This window comes from Procambarus clarkii, chromosome 65 (assembly GCF_040958095.1).
Source record: "Procambarus clarkii isolate CNS0578487 chromosome 65, FALCON_Pclarkii_2.0, whole genome shotgun sequence".
Classification (NCBI taxonomy): Eukaryota; Metazoa; Arthropoda; class Malacostraca; order Decapoda; family Cambaridae; genus Procambarus; species Procambarus clarkii.
The window spans coordinates 27128328-27145283 of NC_091214.1; positions in this window are offsets into that span (position 1 = coordinate 27128328).

Below are 16956 nucleotides of genomic sequence, written 5' to 3' on the forward strand. Positions count from 1 at the left end.
TGCCCTAACAGATCCCCGGACCTAGTGCCCTAACAGATCCCCGGACCTAGTGCCCTAACAGATCCCCGGACCTAGTGCCCTAACAGATCCCCGGACCTAGTGTCCTAACAGATCCCCGGACCTAGTGTCCTAACAGATCCCCGGACCTAGTGTCCTAACAGATCCCCGGACCTAGTGTCCTAACAGATCCCCGGACCTAGTGTCCTAACAGATCCCCGGACCTAGTGTCCTAACAGATCCCCGGACCTAGTGTCCTAACAGATCCCCGGACCTAGTGTCCTAACAGATCCCCGGACCTAGTGTCCTAACAGATCCCCGGACCTAGTGTCCTAACAGATCCCCGGACCTAGTGTCCTAACAGATCCCCGGACCTAGTGTCCTAACAGATCCCCGGACCTAGTGTCCTAACAGATCCCCGGACCTAGTGTCCTAACAGATCCCCGGACCTAGTGTCCTAACAGATCCCCGGACCTAGTGTCCTAACAGATCCCCGGACCTAGTGTCCTAACAGATCCCCGGACCTAGTGTCCTAACAGATCCCCGGACCTAGTGTCCTAACAGATCCCCGGACCTAGTGTCCTAACAGATCCCCGGACCTAGTGTCCTAACAGATCCCCGGACCTAGTGTCCTAACAGATCCCCGGACCTAGTGTCCTAACAGATCCCCGGACCTAGTGTCCTAACAGATCCCCGGACCTAGTGTCCTAACAGATCCCCGGACCTAGTGTCCTAACAGATCCCCGGACCTAGTGTCCTAACAGATCCCCGGACCTAGTGTCCTAACAGATCCCCGGACCTAGTGTCCTAACTGATCCCCGGACCTAGTGTCCTAACTGATCCCCGGACCTAGTGTCCTAACTGATCCCCGGACCTAGTGTCCTAACTGATCCCCGGACCTAGTGTCCTAACTGATCCCCGGACCTAGTGTCCTAACTGATCCCCGGACCTAGTGTCCTAACTGATCCCCGGACCTAGTGTCCTAACTGATCCCCGGACCTAGTGTCCTAACTGATCCCCGGACCTAGTGTCCTAACTGATCCCCGGACCTAGTGTCCTAACTGATCCCCGGACCTAGTGTCCTAACTGATCCCCGGACCTAGTGTCCTAACTGATCCCCGGACCTAGTGTCCTAACTGATCCCCGGACCTAGTGTCCTAACTGATCCCCGGACCTTGTGTCCTAACTGATCCCCGGACCTAGTGTCCTAACTGATCCCCGGACCTAGTGTCCTAACTGATCCCCGGACCTAGTGTCCTAACTGATCCCCGGACCTAGTGTCCTAACTGATCCCCGGACCTAGTGTCCTAACTGATCCCCGGACCTAGTGTCCTAACTGATCCCCGGACCTAGTGTCCTAACTGATCCCCGGACCTAGTGTCCTAACTGATCCCCGGACCTAATGTCCTAACCGATCCCCGGACCTAATGTCCTAACCGATCCCCGGACCTAATGTCCTAACCGATCCCCGGACCTAATGTCCTAACCGATCCCTGGACCTAATGTCCTAACCGATCCCTGGACCTAATGTCCTATATAACCGATCCCTGGACCTAATGTCCTATATAACCGATCCCTGGACCTAATGTCCTTATAACCGATCCCTGGACCTAATGTCCTAACCGATCCCTGGACCTAATGTCCTAACCGATCCCTGGACCTAATGTCCTAACTGATCCCTGGACCTAATGTCCTAACTGATCCCTGGACATAATGTCCTAACCGATCCCAGGACCTAATGTCCTAACCGATCCCAGGACCTAATGTCCTAACCGATCCCTGGACCTAATGTCCTAACCGATCCCTGGACCTAATGTCCTAACCGATCCCTGGAACTAATGTCCTAACCGATCCCTGGACCTAATGTCCTAACCGATCCCTGGACCTAATGTCCTAACCGATCCCTGGACCTAATGTCCTAACCGATCCCAGGACCTAATGTCCTAACCGATCCCTGGACCTAATGTCCTAACCGATCCCTGGACCTAATGTCCTAACCGATCCCTGGTCCTAATGTCCTAACCGATCCCTGGTCCTAATGTCCTAACCGATCCCTGGTCCTAATGTCCTAACCGATCCCTGGACCTAATGTCCTAACTGATCCCTGGACCTAATGTCCTAACCGATCTCTGGACATAATGTCCTAACTGATCCCTGGACATAATGTCCTAACTGATCCCTGGACATAATGTCCTAACTGATCCCTGGACATAATGTCCTAACTGATCCCTGGACATAATGTCCTAACTGATCCCTGGACATAATGTCCTAAGTTACAATTAGGTTTAGTAATGATCAATGTATAACTCTTTATTAATGAAGTAATCAACAGATTTTTTAAGCAGCCGCCAATGTTCAATTAGTAAGTGAAACGTGAGTACCAGTCTCCGTAGAGTTTTGAATAACATTTTTAATTAATGTATCATCAACATGAGGGAAGAACTGAAGCTTCCAACCATACTAGACAGAATAATGCAAGTTAACACTACCTTTTGCCTTAAAGTCATGAGAGACCCTACATCTCCTGCACTGCTCAGAGACAAATTATTTAGTGCTGTTAACACCCTATTGACAGGTGCCGACATACCAACTCACTCCTTTTATGATAAATGGCTGAGCAACAATGCTTACAATCTCATTAAACCTAACATTCCTTTTAAGTGCAATCTACCCGTCTCTGATATTCCTCTTTATCTGTACCCCACCATTCAAGTATCATACACACCTGTCACCAAGAAAGATAATGAGAATCTTGCTCTACTCAAAGCTGTCACTCTTGAAACAATTGCCTCCTCCATCGAGAGTCTAAGATCTCACGAGCACTGTGTCTACACCGACGGCTCAGTCCAGTCTTCTACTGGACGGACTGCAGCGGCATGAAGGTTTTATAGAAATAATATTTGCACAAAGACTGTCAGTGTCAGGTTAAACAACTGGCTGACCTCCACACAAGCAGAACTAGCAGCATTACATTTAGCAACCAGCACATTAAAAAAAACATTGGAGGAGGAATAATATTCTGCGATTCAAAGTCTGCTCTTCAAGCAATCGAAAACTTCTCTTGGAAGATCGACAGCAAGAACCTCATACTCCCAATTATAAATAACCTAATTGATGCACAGAGTAAAGGGTTTCGAATCTCCTTTGTATGGATACCTTCACACATAAATATAACCCATCATAATGAGACAGACATTGCAGCCAAATTAGCGTGTAACAAGTTTGAAGTTGAATTAGATCTAGGTATCCCCATCTCTGCTGTCAAAACTGTATTGGTCCAAACATTCAGATCTGATAGGAAAGAACTTACTGACTCCCAACGACCTGAAAGAACTAGTATAAAAAGCTATGATTTGTTCAGATCTGAAACCTACATCTATGGACAGCACAAAACGTCCACTAGACTGTGCGACACAGTGGTTGCAAGTAAGAAAGTAAGTAATTATCAAAAGAAGGCACCAAACCGGGAAGGCTATGTAGCACCATCAAATACGCATAATAATCAGAGGGCGCTAAATATCACCAAGGATGCCAATACGAGAACAAAAACGCATAAAGCGAACGATATCAAAAGTATCCGAGTCACCAAGAATTCTATCGAGGGACAGGTGACCGCTAGGGGCGGTCGGAAAGCAAGACACACGCTCGTCCTGGAAGTCAGGACATTCAAGAAGGACATGCACGACCGTAAGTGGGACAATGCAACTAGGACCATAAGGAGCAGGGCGGCGCTCCATCAAGTGACCATGCGTTAAGCGAGTATGGCCAATACGCAACCTCGCCAGAGCTGTTTCCCACCGCCGGTTACGGTGGAAGGAGGACGGCCACGAGGAAACACAACATTTAAGAGTACGTAGCTTGTTACCAGTAACAGACAACCAAGAAGCCTGCCAACGGGTAAGGACTGAGGAATGGATAACCGGGTAAAAGTCGGAATACGGAATGCCTTTACGAGAGATGGGACAAGAGCGGACAGCTTCCTTGGCGGCAGCATCCGCACGCTCATTTAAAGACACACCAATATGGCTGGGAACCCAACAAAACTCAACCGACTTAAATTTACTGTGAACGAGAAACAGCCAATGCTGGATCTCGACAACTACTGGATGAACCGGATTAAAGGAACCGAGAGCCATGAGGGCACTACGAGAGTCAACAACAACTACAAAGGAAGACTGACAACGAGAAAGCAGGAGACGAAGAGCATAGAGAATAGCATAAAGTTCCGCTGTAAAGATGCTAGTCTCCGGAGGCAAGCGACACATATAAGTGCGATCAGGAAAAACAACAGAGTAGCCAACACCGTCCGCTGACTTAGACCCATCGATGAAGACAGAAACGGAGCGGGAGTGAGAAGAACAGTGCTCGAGAAAAAGGCGTTTTAGAATCGTAGGAGGGGTAAGAGCTTTAGTGATACGGGTCAAGGATGTACAAAACCGCGGAAGAGGGACCCTCCACGGGGGCAAAGAAGGAACAACACGAGGGGAAACATCAGAAATACGAACGGAAAGAGAATCCTGTAGGCGAGATAACCGGACAGAAAGAGGGAGGTGGTGAAGAGGAACAGGAACCGCAGGAGGGGTAAAGGTAAAGCACGACAGAGGCGAGAGGAAGGATGTTGCAAGGACCGCGCAAGATAGCGAAGACAGTAGCGATCACAGCAATCTTGGAGAGACAGGAAGCCAGTGTAAACATACAAGCTAAAGATGGGAGTCGAACAAAAGGCACCAGAACTGAGGCGCAACCCAGTATGGTGCAAAGCATCAAGACGGCGAAGAGTAGAAGGAGAAGCAGACGAGTAAGCAGGGCAACCATAATCGAGCTTAGACAGGACGAGAGAGGAATGTAAAGCAAGGAGAGTGCGCCTATCTGCCCCCCAAGAAGTATGGGACAAGACCCGAAGGAGGGTAAGGGCCTTAGAGCACTCAACACGGAGGTAAGAGATATGGGGAGACCAAGACAAACGAGTGTCAAGGAATAACCCCAAAAGCTTCGCGGAATCTTTGTATTCAAGGGGATGACCATAAAGTGACAAAGAGGGACGAAGAACAACCCGTTTCCGCGTAAAAGTCATGGCACAAGTCTTAGAAGTAGAGAACTTGAAGCCATGATCTGTGGCCCAAGACGACACGGCATCAATTGCAAGTTGAAGCCGGCGTTGAAGGAGAGGCGAATCATCACCCTGACAACAATGGGTAAGATCATCGACATAGAGAGCGGAGAAGACACCAGAAGGAAGAGAGGAAAGAAGACCATTGAGGGCAACCAGAAAAAGAGTAGTGCTCAGAACACTACCCTGGGGCACACCTTCATATTGCTGAAAAGAGGGAGAGAGAGCGGTACCAAGGCGCACCCGAAAGGAACGACGAGAGAGGAAGCTGCGGAGAAAGAGAGGGAGATGACCACGAAAGCCAAAAGAATGAAGTTGAGATAGGATATGATAACGCCAAGTGGTGTCATAAGCCTTTTCCAGGTCAAAAGGGACGGCAACAACGGAGGTCTTCGCAGCAAAAGCAGTACGAATATAGACCTCCAAGTTCACCAGGACATCTGTCGTGCTGCGGCACTTGCGGAAACCAAATTGAGAAGGGGAGAGGAGGTGATGGTGTTCCAGGAACCACATCAGACGAACGTTAACCATACGTTCAAAGATTTTGCAGACACAACTTGTGAGAGCAATAGGACGAAAGTCCTTAGGGGAAGTACCCAGAGACCCCGGTTTGTGAACAGGCAGGACAACGGCATCGAGCCAGTCCTCAGGGACTGACGACGACTCCCAGATCCGATTATACAGACTCAGTAAATACTGAGACGTGCTCGGAGGGAGATGGCGAAGCATCTCATAATGGATACCATCGGAGCCCGCCGCCGTAGAACCGCAGAGGGCCAGGGCAGAACGAAGTTCAGAGAGAGAGAAGGGATCATTATAGGGAAGCTGAAGATGAGTGCAGAAATCTAAAGGACGAGACTCAAGGACAGGTTTACGAAGAAGGAAAGATTGGGGAAGATGAAGACCAGAGCTAACAGAAGAAAAGTGGGAACCCAGTTCGGAAGCGACCTGCAACGGGTCCGCCACAAGAGTATCATGGAGGTGAAGGACCGGTGAAACATCGGGAACGAACTTACCCGCTATCTTGCGGATACGCTTCCAGATCTGGGCCAGAGGGGTTTTGGACGTAATTGTTGAGACATAAGATGCCCAACATTCACGTTTAGCCGTACGGATGGCCCTACGGGCCACCGCACTCGCTTTCCGAAAGAAAAGAAAAGAATCGGATGTCTGCCTACGGCGGTGCCTCTTCCAGGCTGCACGCTTACAGCGGACAGCCCGAGCACAGTCCGCATTCCACCAGGGAACACACTTCCGCGGACCCCGAGAGGAAGAGCGAGGAATAGAGCGGAGGGCAGCGTTGAAGACAGTGTCATGAAAAAGGAGGAGAGCGCGAAAGAGAGGCAGAAGGGAGAGGTCAGAGAGAGCAGCACTGAGGGAAAATAGGGTCCAGTCTGCCTTAGCAAACTGCCACCTAGGGAAAGAGAGGGAAGGGCGAAAAGAGAAAAAGGAAACAAGGATGGGGAAATGATCACTTCCATGGAGGTCATCAAGAACCTGCCACGCGAAATCTAAGTAAAGAGAAGAAGAGCAGAGAGAAAGATCAAGACAAGAAAGGGTGCGAGTCCGAGAGTCCAAATGAGTGGGCTCACCAGAATTCAGAAGAGACAGGGAAGAAGAGAGGAGAAACGGCTCAAGGAGGCGACCCCGGGTATTCGTCAGAATTTCACCCCAAAGGGAATGACGACAATTGAAGTCACCCAGCAGGAGCACAGGCTCCGGCAAGGAGTCTAGGAGGTGTTTCAAATCAGGAAGAGAGAGCGGGACACTCGGGGGAGATAAATGGAACAAACTGTGTACCATTTCCCCACAAAGATACGAGCAGCAGAACAATGGAGAGGTGAAGGAAAAAGTAAAGGAACAAAGGGAACCTCAGCACGAATCAAGAGAGCAGAAGAATTAGAAGCCCCAGCAATGGCTGGGGGGGGGGGGAGAGAAAGGAATAGCCACGAAAACGACCAGGACGAGCACCAAGCATTGGTTCCTGGAGACAGACACAAAGGGGCGAAAACCGCAAAATCAGAAGTTGGAGTTCGAGGAAATTGGCGTAATAACCTCGAACGTTCCATTGAAGAATGGACAACGATGAGAAGAGAAAGGACAAAACCAGAGAACAAGGAAGAAACCAAGGCGAAAGAGCAACAGAGCACGTCAAAGAATATCAGGGTCGGGATCAGGGTCAGCAAAGTCAGGGTTAGGGGGCATGGGTAAACTGAGCAAAGACGGAGGGAAGGAAACAGGAGAACAGATCAGAGGTGGGCGGGCGGGGTCCGGAGGAGGAGGAGGAAGAGGAGGAGACAACGGAGAGGAGCAGTCAAGGACAGCAGCAGGAAGAGGGGGAGTAGAAAGAGGGGAGCGCACCCCAGCAAGAGCAGCAACCGAAAGGGAAGCAGGAGCCAAAGAAACCTCCATAGCAGGAACAGGGGGCTCAATCACTGAAACGGGAGGGGAAGGAGCAACAGAACCAGACGTAGGAGCTGAGGAAGAAAGCGAAGCCTTCTTACCCGCCGGGGAAGAGGAAGGAGAGGAGCCAGGCTTACGCTTCTGACTTAAAGAGACCGGTGTCCCAGCTACTACGTACCGGGCAACGGATTCCAGTGTCTCAACAGGAGAAGCCGAACGAGAGCACACACCACGGCCGCTAGGAGAGCGATGGACATCCGCCCGCACCGACAGGCGGTGGGGAGAGCCGATAGATGGAGGATGAGGATGGGAAGGAGGATCGGAGGGGGACGAGGAAGAAGACACAGGAGACACGACAGACCGGGTAGAAGGAAGGGGAACCCCGGACAGAGGACCAGGAGGAGGATCCTTCAGGAGAGAACCCAAAGGAACAGAGGAGGGGGCAGTGGGCGCATCAGGGTCCAAGGCCCGGAAACGGTTGAGAGTCTGAGGAAGGCGGGAAGGACGAGGAGAGGAAGAGCGCAACACGCGAGCATAAAAGATATTAGCATAAGGCGGAAGCCGGCGAACCTGGCAACTCGCCTCAGGAAAAGATAAACGCTCCCGGTGCTTCAAGTTGAGGACGGCTGCCTCAAGCTTGTAATGGACACACGCACGGGAGAAGGTAGGATGGGCCTCACCGCAGTTGAGGCAACGAGCCTGGGGAGAAGTGCACTCCGACTTAGAGTGACCTTCGCCACCACACAAAGGACAGAGAGAGACAGTCCAGGAGCAGCGGAGGGCACCATGCCCAAACTGCCAGCACTTGTTGCAGAGCCGAGGAGAAGGAATGTACTCCTGGACAGAGTACCTGGCACCAGCAAGAATGACAGAGGGTGGAAGGGTCCTACCATCAAAGGTAATCTTCACAACCCGGAGGGGTTGACGGCGACTACCACGAGGGGGACGAGTAAACGTGTCCACCTGGAGAATAGAATGGCCCTGGGCAGCAAGGATATGTCGAATATCGTCGTGGCAGTCGCGCAGGTCCCGAACACCGGTCACAACATGGGGCGGGAGCAAAATAGTGCCAACACTGGCATTCAACCGAGTGTTCTTCGAGACCCGAACAGGGGTCTCGCCAAGGCAGGATAAGGCAGCCAAGCGGGAAGCAGCATCCTGAGAAGGAGCAGCAACGAAACGTGTACCGAGACGAGTTAGGTTGAAAGTAATGGAGGCATCCACGGAATCAACGAGATGTCGATGGAGGGAGAAATCGTCAGGAGGCGCAGAATCAAGGGGGAGGAGATCAAAATATTTGGCCCACGAAGCAGGACCAAACAAGGCTTGATAGGTAGCAGAACTGGAAGGAATCGAGCGAGGGCGGCCGTGACGAGGACGGCGGTGAGAACCCCCAGAGAGAGAGGGGTTAAAAGTCGCAGTAGTTACAACTAGAGAAGGAGCCGCGCCAGGGGACGAGGTAGTCACCACTGGGGGCCTGGGGCTCGACCCAACCACAGAGGAGGGAGGGAAGCCAGGGGAAGGAGTCAGAGAGGCCAAAGGAGGAGCAAGGTCGGGCCCAATGCAGCGGAGGCTACAGAGCCCGGTCTTCCAATACGGACCGACTCGGGGGCTTGGTCGCCCACCCCACGAGCCTGAGAAGGAACACCAGAAGCAGCCGAAACAGGGGTTTTCATCATGACGAAAAAAAGAATTCATTCACGAATGTGCCCCCACACCCACCATGGAGCCACAATTAGAGGCAGGACACCCAACAAGAAGCTATCGCCGATCTTGCCGGGGCCTCCTAGGGGTGCGTCGTGAGTATACGCCCCACAAACGCCACCTTAAGAAACCGACAGTCCGTCGAGATCGGGTTCAGTGACGAAAGGGGGATTGACAATAAAAGGTTCCCCTCGCTCTCGACGTCGGGTACTACAGTTCTACGGGTGCAAGATTATGCCTCCTCAAGCACCCGGGCGTCAAAATAGAAGAAGTCCAAGGGAAGAACCAGAACGAGCAAAAGGTCGGCAGGAAACGGCAAGCAGATAGGAGAATAGGGGGGAGAAAAACGAAACAGAAGGAAAAGGAAAAGATGCCCAGCAGAATTGGAGAGGATGGCAGCAGGAGCACAAGGCTAGAAAAGGACAGAGGACTGTCCCAAGGAGCATCACACTCCTGCAGCCGTCCACTAAGCCCCCACACGGCGACAACGAGCTGAGCGGGGAGGGGGACAGTGGTTGCAAGGATCAGGTTGGGTTACCGTTACCTGTGGCAGGTGGCTGTAGGTGACGGGTCTCCCAATTCTGAGCACTCCAGTTGCAAACTCTGTGAGCAGGAACTACAGCACGATCTCCCGCACAACATCATTGAATGCCGAGTTATTAGACCTTTCAGACCAGTTGGCATGAGGTACCTGGAGCTTTGCAATTACTTTATTCACTCTCGTATTCTTGAAGATATCCTCACAGAATACCCAAAATTTGCCAGTGCAGGCTATTAAACACATGGCTCTGTATGACTAACCATCCTGCGAGATGGGGACTTGTATTACTCTGCTACCTTATTCAATCTTGTGTTGTTGATATCCTCAAAATGCATCCGGAGTCTGCCAGTGCAGACCGCTTATCGCGTGCCTCTGTATGACTAACCATCCTGTGTGATGGGGATTTTTTAGTATCACCTAGTTAGCTTTTTTGACACACTGTACTCCACTTCATATAGTCTAGGGTAGCTGCACTAATGCAGATGTACCTAATATGTTAATAAGAAATAAAAAAAAATGTATTTTATTTGGAACACGAGTACAGTGATTTTTGGATATTGTGGTATTGTGGTAGAGCTGTTGTTCATAGTGATTGTGTGGTAATGCTGTCAGATGTATTTGTTATTTTGCTTGGAAATGTGGTAGTGTGGCAGTGTGCTTTGGTTGTAGTGTGGCAGTGTGCTGTGGTTGTAAGTAATTATCAAAAGAAGGCACCAAACCAGGAAGGCTATGCAGCAACATCAAATGTGCAGAATAATCAGAGGCCGCTAAATATCACCAAGGATGCCAATACGAGAACAGAAACGCATAAGGCGAATGATATCAAAAGTATCCGAATCACCAAGAATACTATTGAGGGACAAGAGACCGTGGGGGACGGTCGGAAAGCAAGACACACACTCGTCCTAGAAGTCCGGACATTCAACAAGGATATGCACGACCAATGCAATTAGGACAATAAGGAGCAGGGCGGCGCTCCATCAAGTGACCATGAGTTAAGCGAGTATGGCGATATGCAACCTCGCCAGAGCCGTTTCCTATCGCCGGTTACGGTGGTAGGAGGATGGCCACGAGAACACACAACCTTTAAGAGAACGTAGTTTGTTACCAGTAACAGACGACTAACAAGCCTGCCAACGGGTAAGGATAGAGGAATGGATAACCGGGTAAAAGTCGGAATAAGGAATACCTTTACGAGAGATGGGACAAGAGCGTACAGCTTCGCTGGCGGCAGCATCCGCACGCTCATTTAAAAACACACCAATATGGCTGGAAACCAAACAAAACTGAACCGAATTAAATTTACTGTGAACAAGAAACGGCCTATGCTGTATTTCAACAACTACTGGATGAACCCAATTAAAGGACCCGAGAGCCATGAGGGCACTACGAGAGTCAACAACAACTACAAAGGAAGACTGACAACGAGAAAGCAGGAGACGAAGAGCATAGAGAATAGCATAAAGCTCCACTGTGAAGATGCTAGTCTCCAGAGGTAAGCAACACATATAAGTGTGATTAGGAAAAACAACAGAGTAGCCAACACCGTCCGCAGACTTAGACCCATCGGTGAAGACGGAAACTAAGTGGGAGTGAGAAGAAAAGTGCTCTTAAGTTCAAGATAAACAACAAGTAGAAGTTTTATCACCCAATATGTTCAGCTCAGAGACTGTGTTATTGCCTTCCCCTCTCCCTCATGTCTTGGTCACATTACCAGAGGGCCCCCGTGCCCTCCCAGGGCCCCTTACCCGTGTTCTCCCAGGGCCCCCTACCCGTCTTCTCCCAGGGGGCCCCCCTACCCGTGTTCTCCCAGGGGGCCCCCCTACTCGTGTTCTCCCAGGGCCCCCTAACCGTGTTCTCCCAGGGGGCCCCTCTATCCATGTTCTCCCAGGGGCCCCCCTACCCGTGTTCTCCCAGGGACCCCTACCCGTGTTCTCCCAGGGACCCCTACCCGTGTTCTCCCAGGGCCCCCTACCCGTGTTCTCCCAGGGGCCCCTACATCATGTGAGCACTGAGTGTCTTTAATACCATGTGTGCGCGTTGTTCAGTAGCCAAGGTGTTCCCCGCACCTTGCGTTCTCTAGATCCTTCCCAGCAACCTGTTCCATGGCAGGAAGAGTGGAGACGGAGTGAAGCAGGAGGGACCATCAACACTGTGGGAGCAAGAAGACAGTAGATAAAATAGGTGGCGAGAGGAATGGAAATAGGCAAAAATAGATGTTAAATTAGAAACAAATAATTGTTAAATTAATTATATTTTAACAATTAAAATAGAGGGACCCTCCACGGGGACAAAGAAGGAACAACACGAGGAGAAATATTAGAAATATGAACGGAAAGAGAACCCTGTTAGCGAGATAACTGGACAGAAAGAGGGAGGTGGTGAAGAGGAACAGGAACCGCAGGAGGGGTAAAAGTTAAAGCACGACAGAGGCGAGAGGAAGGATGTTGCAAGGACCGCGCAAGATAGTGAAGACAGTAGCGATCAAGGCGGTCCTGGAGAGACAGGAAGCCAATGACAACATACATGCCGAGAACGGGAGTCGAACGAAAGGCACCAGAACTGAGGCGCAACCCGGAATGGTGCAAAGCATCAAGACGGCGAAGAGTAGAAGGCGATGCGGACGAGTAAGCAGGGCAACCATAATCGAGCTTAGACAGGACGAGAGAGGAATGTAAAGCAAGGAGAGTGCGCCTATCCGCTCCGCATGAAGTATGGGACAATACCCAAAGGAGGGTAAGGGCCTTAGAGCCCTCAACACGGAGGTAAGAGATATGGGAAGACCAAGACAAACGAATGTTAAAGAATAACCCCAAAAGCTTCGTGGAATCTTTGTACTCAAGGGGATGACCATAAAGTGACAAAGAGGGTCGAAGAACGACCCGTTTCCGAGTAAAAGTCATGGCACAAGTCTTAGTAGAAGAGAACTTGAAGCCATGATCGGTGGCCCAAGACGACATGGCGTCAATCGCAAGTTGAAGCCGGCGCTGAAGGAGAGGCGAATCATCACCCTGACAGTAAAGGGCAAGATCATCGACATAGAAATTGGAGAAGACGCCTGAAGGAAGAGAGGAAAGAAGACCATTGAGGGCAACCAGAAAAAGAGCAGGGCTCAGAACACTACCCTGGGGCACACTTCGTATTGCTGAAAAGAGGCAGAGAGAGAGCGGTACCAAGCCTCACCCGAAAGGAACGACGAGAGAGGAAGCTGCGGAGAAAGAGAGGGAGATGATCACGAAGGCCAAAAGAATGAAGCTGGGATAGTATATGATATCGCCAAGTGGTGTTGTAAGCCTTTTCCAGGTCAAAAAGGACGGTAACAACGGAGGTCCTCGCAGCAAAAGCAGTACGAATATAGACCTTCAAGTTCACCAGGACATTTATTGTGCTGCGGCACTTGCGGAAACCAAATTAAGAAGGGGAGAGGAGGTGATGGTGTTCCAGGAACCACATCAGACGAACGTTAATTATACGTTCAAAGAGTTTGCAGACACAACTTGTGAGAGCAATAGGGCGAAAGTCCTTAGGGGAAGTTTCCAGAGACCCCGGTTTGCGAATAGGGAGGACAACGGCATCGAGCCAGTCCTCAGGGACTGACGACGACTCCCAGATCCGATTATACAGACTCAGTAAATACTGAGACGTGCACGGAGGGAGATAGCGAAGCATCTCATAATGAATACCATCGGAGCCCGCCGCCGAAGAACCGCAGAGGGCCAGGGCAGAACGAAGTTCAGAGAGAGAGAAGGGATCGTTATAGGGAAGTCGAAGACGAGTGCAGAAATCTAAAGGACGAGACTCAAGGACAGGTTTACGAAGAAGGAAAGATTGGGCAAGATGAAGGCCAGAGCTAACAGAAGAAAACTGGGAACCCAGTTCGGTAAAAGGAAAAGATTAACGCTCCCGGTGCTTCAAGTTGAGGACGGCTTCCTCAAGCTTCTAATGGACACACGCACGGGAGAAGGCAGGATGGGCCTCACCGCATTTGAGGCAGCGAGCCTGGGGAGAAGTGCACTCCGACTCAGAGTGACCTTCGCCCCCACACAAAGGACAGAGAGACAGTCACAGAGCAGCGGAGGGCACCATGCCCAAACCTCCAGCACTTCTTACAGAGCCGAGGAGAAGGAATGTACTCCTGGACAGAGAATCTGGCACCAGCAAGAATGACAGAGGGTGGAAGGGTAGTACCATCAAAGGTAATCTTCACAACCCGAAGGGGCTGACGGCGACGACCACGAGGGGGACGAGTAAACGTGTGCACCCGGAGGATAGAATGGCCCTGGGCCTCAAGGATATGCTGAATATCATCGTGGCAGTCCTGCAGATTACGAACACCGGTCGCAACATGGGGCGGGAGGAGAATAGTGCCAACACTGTCATTCAATTTACCGTTCTTTGAGACCCGAACAGGGGTCTCGCCAAGGCAGGATAAGGCAGCCAAGCGGGAAGCTGCATCCTGAGGAGCAGCAGCAACGATACGTGTACCGAGACGGGTGGGGGTTGAAGGTGACAGAGGCATCTACGGAATCAACAAGGTGCCCATGGAGGGAAAAATCGTCAGGAGGCGCAGAATCAAGAGGGAGATGATCAAAGTATTTGGCCCACGAAGCAGGACCAAACAAGGCTTGACAGGCATTAGAACGGGAAGGAATCGAGCGAGTGCGACCGTGTCGAGGACGGCGTTGAGAAGTATAGTAACCAACTGTTTACTATTTGTGTGTGTGTGTGTGTACTCACCTAGTTGTACTCACCTAGTTGTGTTTGCGGGGGTTGAGCTCTGGCTCTTTGGTCCCGCCTCTCAACCGTCAATCAACAGGTGTACAGATTCCTGAGCCTATCGGGCTCTGTCATATCTACACTTGAAACTGTGTATGGAGTCAGCCTCCACCACATCACTTCCTAATGCATTCCATTTGTCAACCACTCTGACACTAAAAAAGTTCTTTCTAATATCTCTGTGGCTCATTTGGGCACTCAGTTTCCACCTGTGTCCCCTTGTGCGTGTTCCCCTTGTGTTAAATAGACTGTCTTTATCTACCCTATCAATCCCCTTCAGAATCTTGAATGTGGTGATCATGTCCCCCCTAACTCTTCTGTCTTCCAGCGAAGTGAGGTTTAATACCCGTAGTCTCTCCTCGTAGTTCATACCTCTCAGCTCGGGTACTAGTCTGGTGGCAAACCTTTGAACCTTTTCCAGTTTAGTCTTATCCTTGACTAGATATGGACTCCATGCTGGGGCTGCATACTCCAGGATTGGCCTGACATATGTGGTATACAAAGTTCTGAATGATTCTTTACACAAGTTTCTGAATGCCGTTCGTATGTTGGCCAGCCTGGCATATGCCGCTGATGTTATCCGCTTGATATGTGCTGCAGGAGACAGGTCTGGCGTGATATCAACCCCCAAGTCTTTTTCCTTCTCTGACTCCTGAAGAATTTCCTCTCCCAGATGATACCTTGTATCTGGCCTCCTGCTCCCTACACCTATCTTCATTACATTACATTTGGTTGGGTTAAACTCTAACAACCATTTGTTCGACCATTCCTTCAGCTTGTGTGTGTGTGTGTGTGTGTGTGTGTGTGTGTGTGTGTGTGTGTACAAAAAAAAGTAGTTAGTAAAAAGTTGATTGACAGTTGAGAGGTGGGCCGAAAGAGCAAAATTCAACCCCTGCAAACAGAACTAGGTGGATACACACACGCACACTCTCACACACACAGGAAGCAGCTCCGTAACAGCTGTCTAACTCCCAGGTATATATTTACCGCTAGGTAACAGGGACATTCAGGGTGAAAGAAACTTTGCCCATTTGTTTCTGCCTGGTGCGGGAATCGAACCCGCGCCACAGAATTACGTGCCCTGCTCGCTGTCCACTCGGCAACCAGACCCCTTCGCTAGTCTCGTGTGTGTGTGTGTGTGTGTGTGTGTGGTGTGGTGTGTGTGTGTGTGTGTGTGTGTGTGTGTGTGTGTGTGTGTGTGTGTGTGTGTGTGTGTGTGTGTGTGTGTGTGTGTGTGTCTGTCTGTCTGTTTTGTGTATGAGTGTGTGTGTGTGTGTGTCTGTCTGTCTGTTTTGTGTATGAGTGTGTGTGTGTGTGTGTGTGTGTGTGTGTGTGTGTGTGTGTGTGTGTGTGTGTGTGTGTGTGTGTGTGTGTGTGTGTGTGTGTGTGTGTGTAACGTCTATGGAGAGACTAGCAAAGGACAGAGTGAGAGAGCGGGAGGGAGAGAGTGAGAGAGCGGGAGGGAGAGAGTGAGAGAGCGGGAGGGAGAGAGTGAGAGAGCGGGAGGGAGAGAGTGAGAGAGCGGGAGGGAGAGAGTGACAGAGCGGGAGGGAGAGAGTGACAGAGCGGGAGGGAGAGAGTGACAGAGCGGGAGGGAGAGAGTGAGAGAGCGGGAGGGAGAGAGTGAGAGAGCGGGAGGGAGAGAGTGAGAGAGCGGGAGGGAGAGAGTGAGAGAGCGGGAGGGAGAGAGTGAGAGAGCGGGAGGGAGAGAGTGAGAGAGCGGGAGGGAGAGAGTGAGAGAGCGGGAGGGAGAGAGTGAGAGAGCGGGAGGGAGAGAGTGAGAGAGCGGGAGGGAGAGAGTGAGAGAGCGGGAGGGAGAGAGTGAGAGAGCGGGAGGGAGAGAGTGAGAGAGCGGGAGGGAGAGAGTGAGAGAGCGGGAGGGAGAGAGTGAGAGAGCGGGAGGGAGAGAGTGAGAGAGCGGGAGGGAGAGAGTGAGAGAGCGGGAGGGAGAGAGTGAGAGAGCGGGAGGGAGAGAGTGAGAGAGCGGGAGGGAGAGAGTGAGAGAGCGGGAGGGAGAGAGTGAGAGAGCGGGAGGGAGAGAGTGAGAGAGCGGGAGGGAGAGAGTGAGAGAGCGGGAGGGAGAGAGTGAGGGAGCGGGAGGGAGAGAGTGAGGGAGTGGGAGGGAGAGAGTGAGAGAGCGGGAGGGAGAGAGTGAGAGAGCGGGAGGGAGAGAGTGAGAGAGCGGGAGGGAGAGAGTGAGAGAGCGGGAGGGAGAGAGTGAGAGAGCGGGAGGGAGAGAGTGAGGGAGCGGGAGGGAGAGAGTGAGGGAGCGGGAGGGAGAGAGTGAGAGAGCGGGAGGGAGAGAGTGAGAGAGCGGGAGGGAGAGAGTGAGAGAGCGGGAGGGAGAGCGAGGGGGGGGGGGGTGAACCAAGGGTTCAAGATAAACAACAAGTAGAAGTTTTATCACCCAATATGTTCAGCTCAG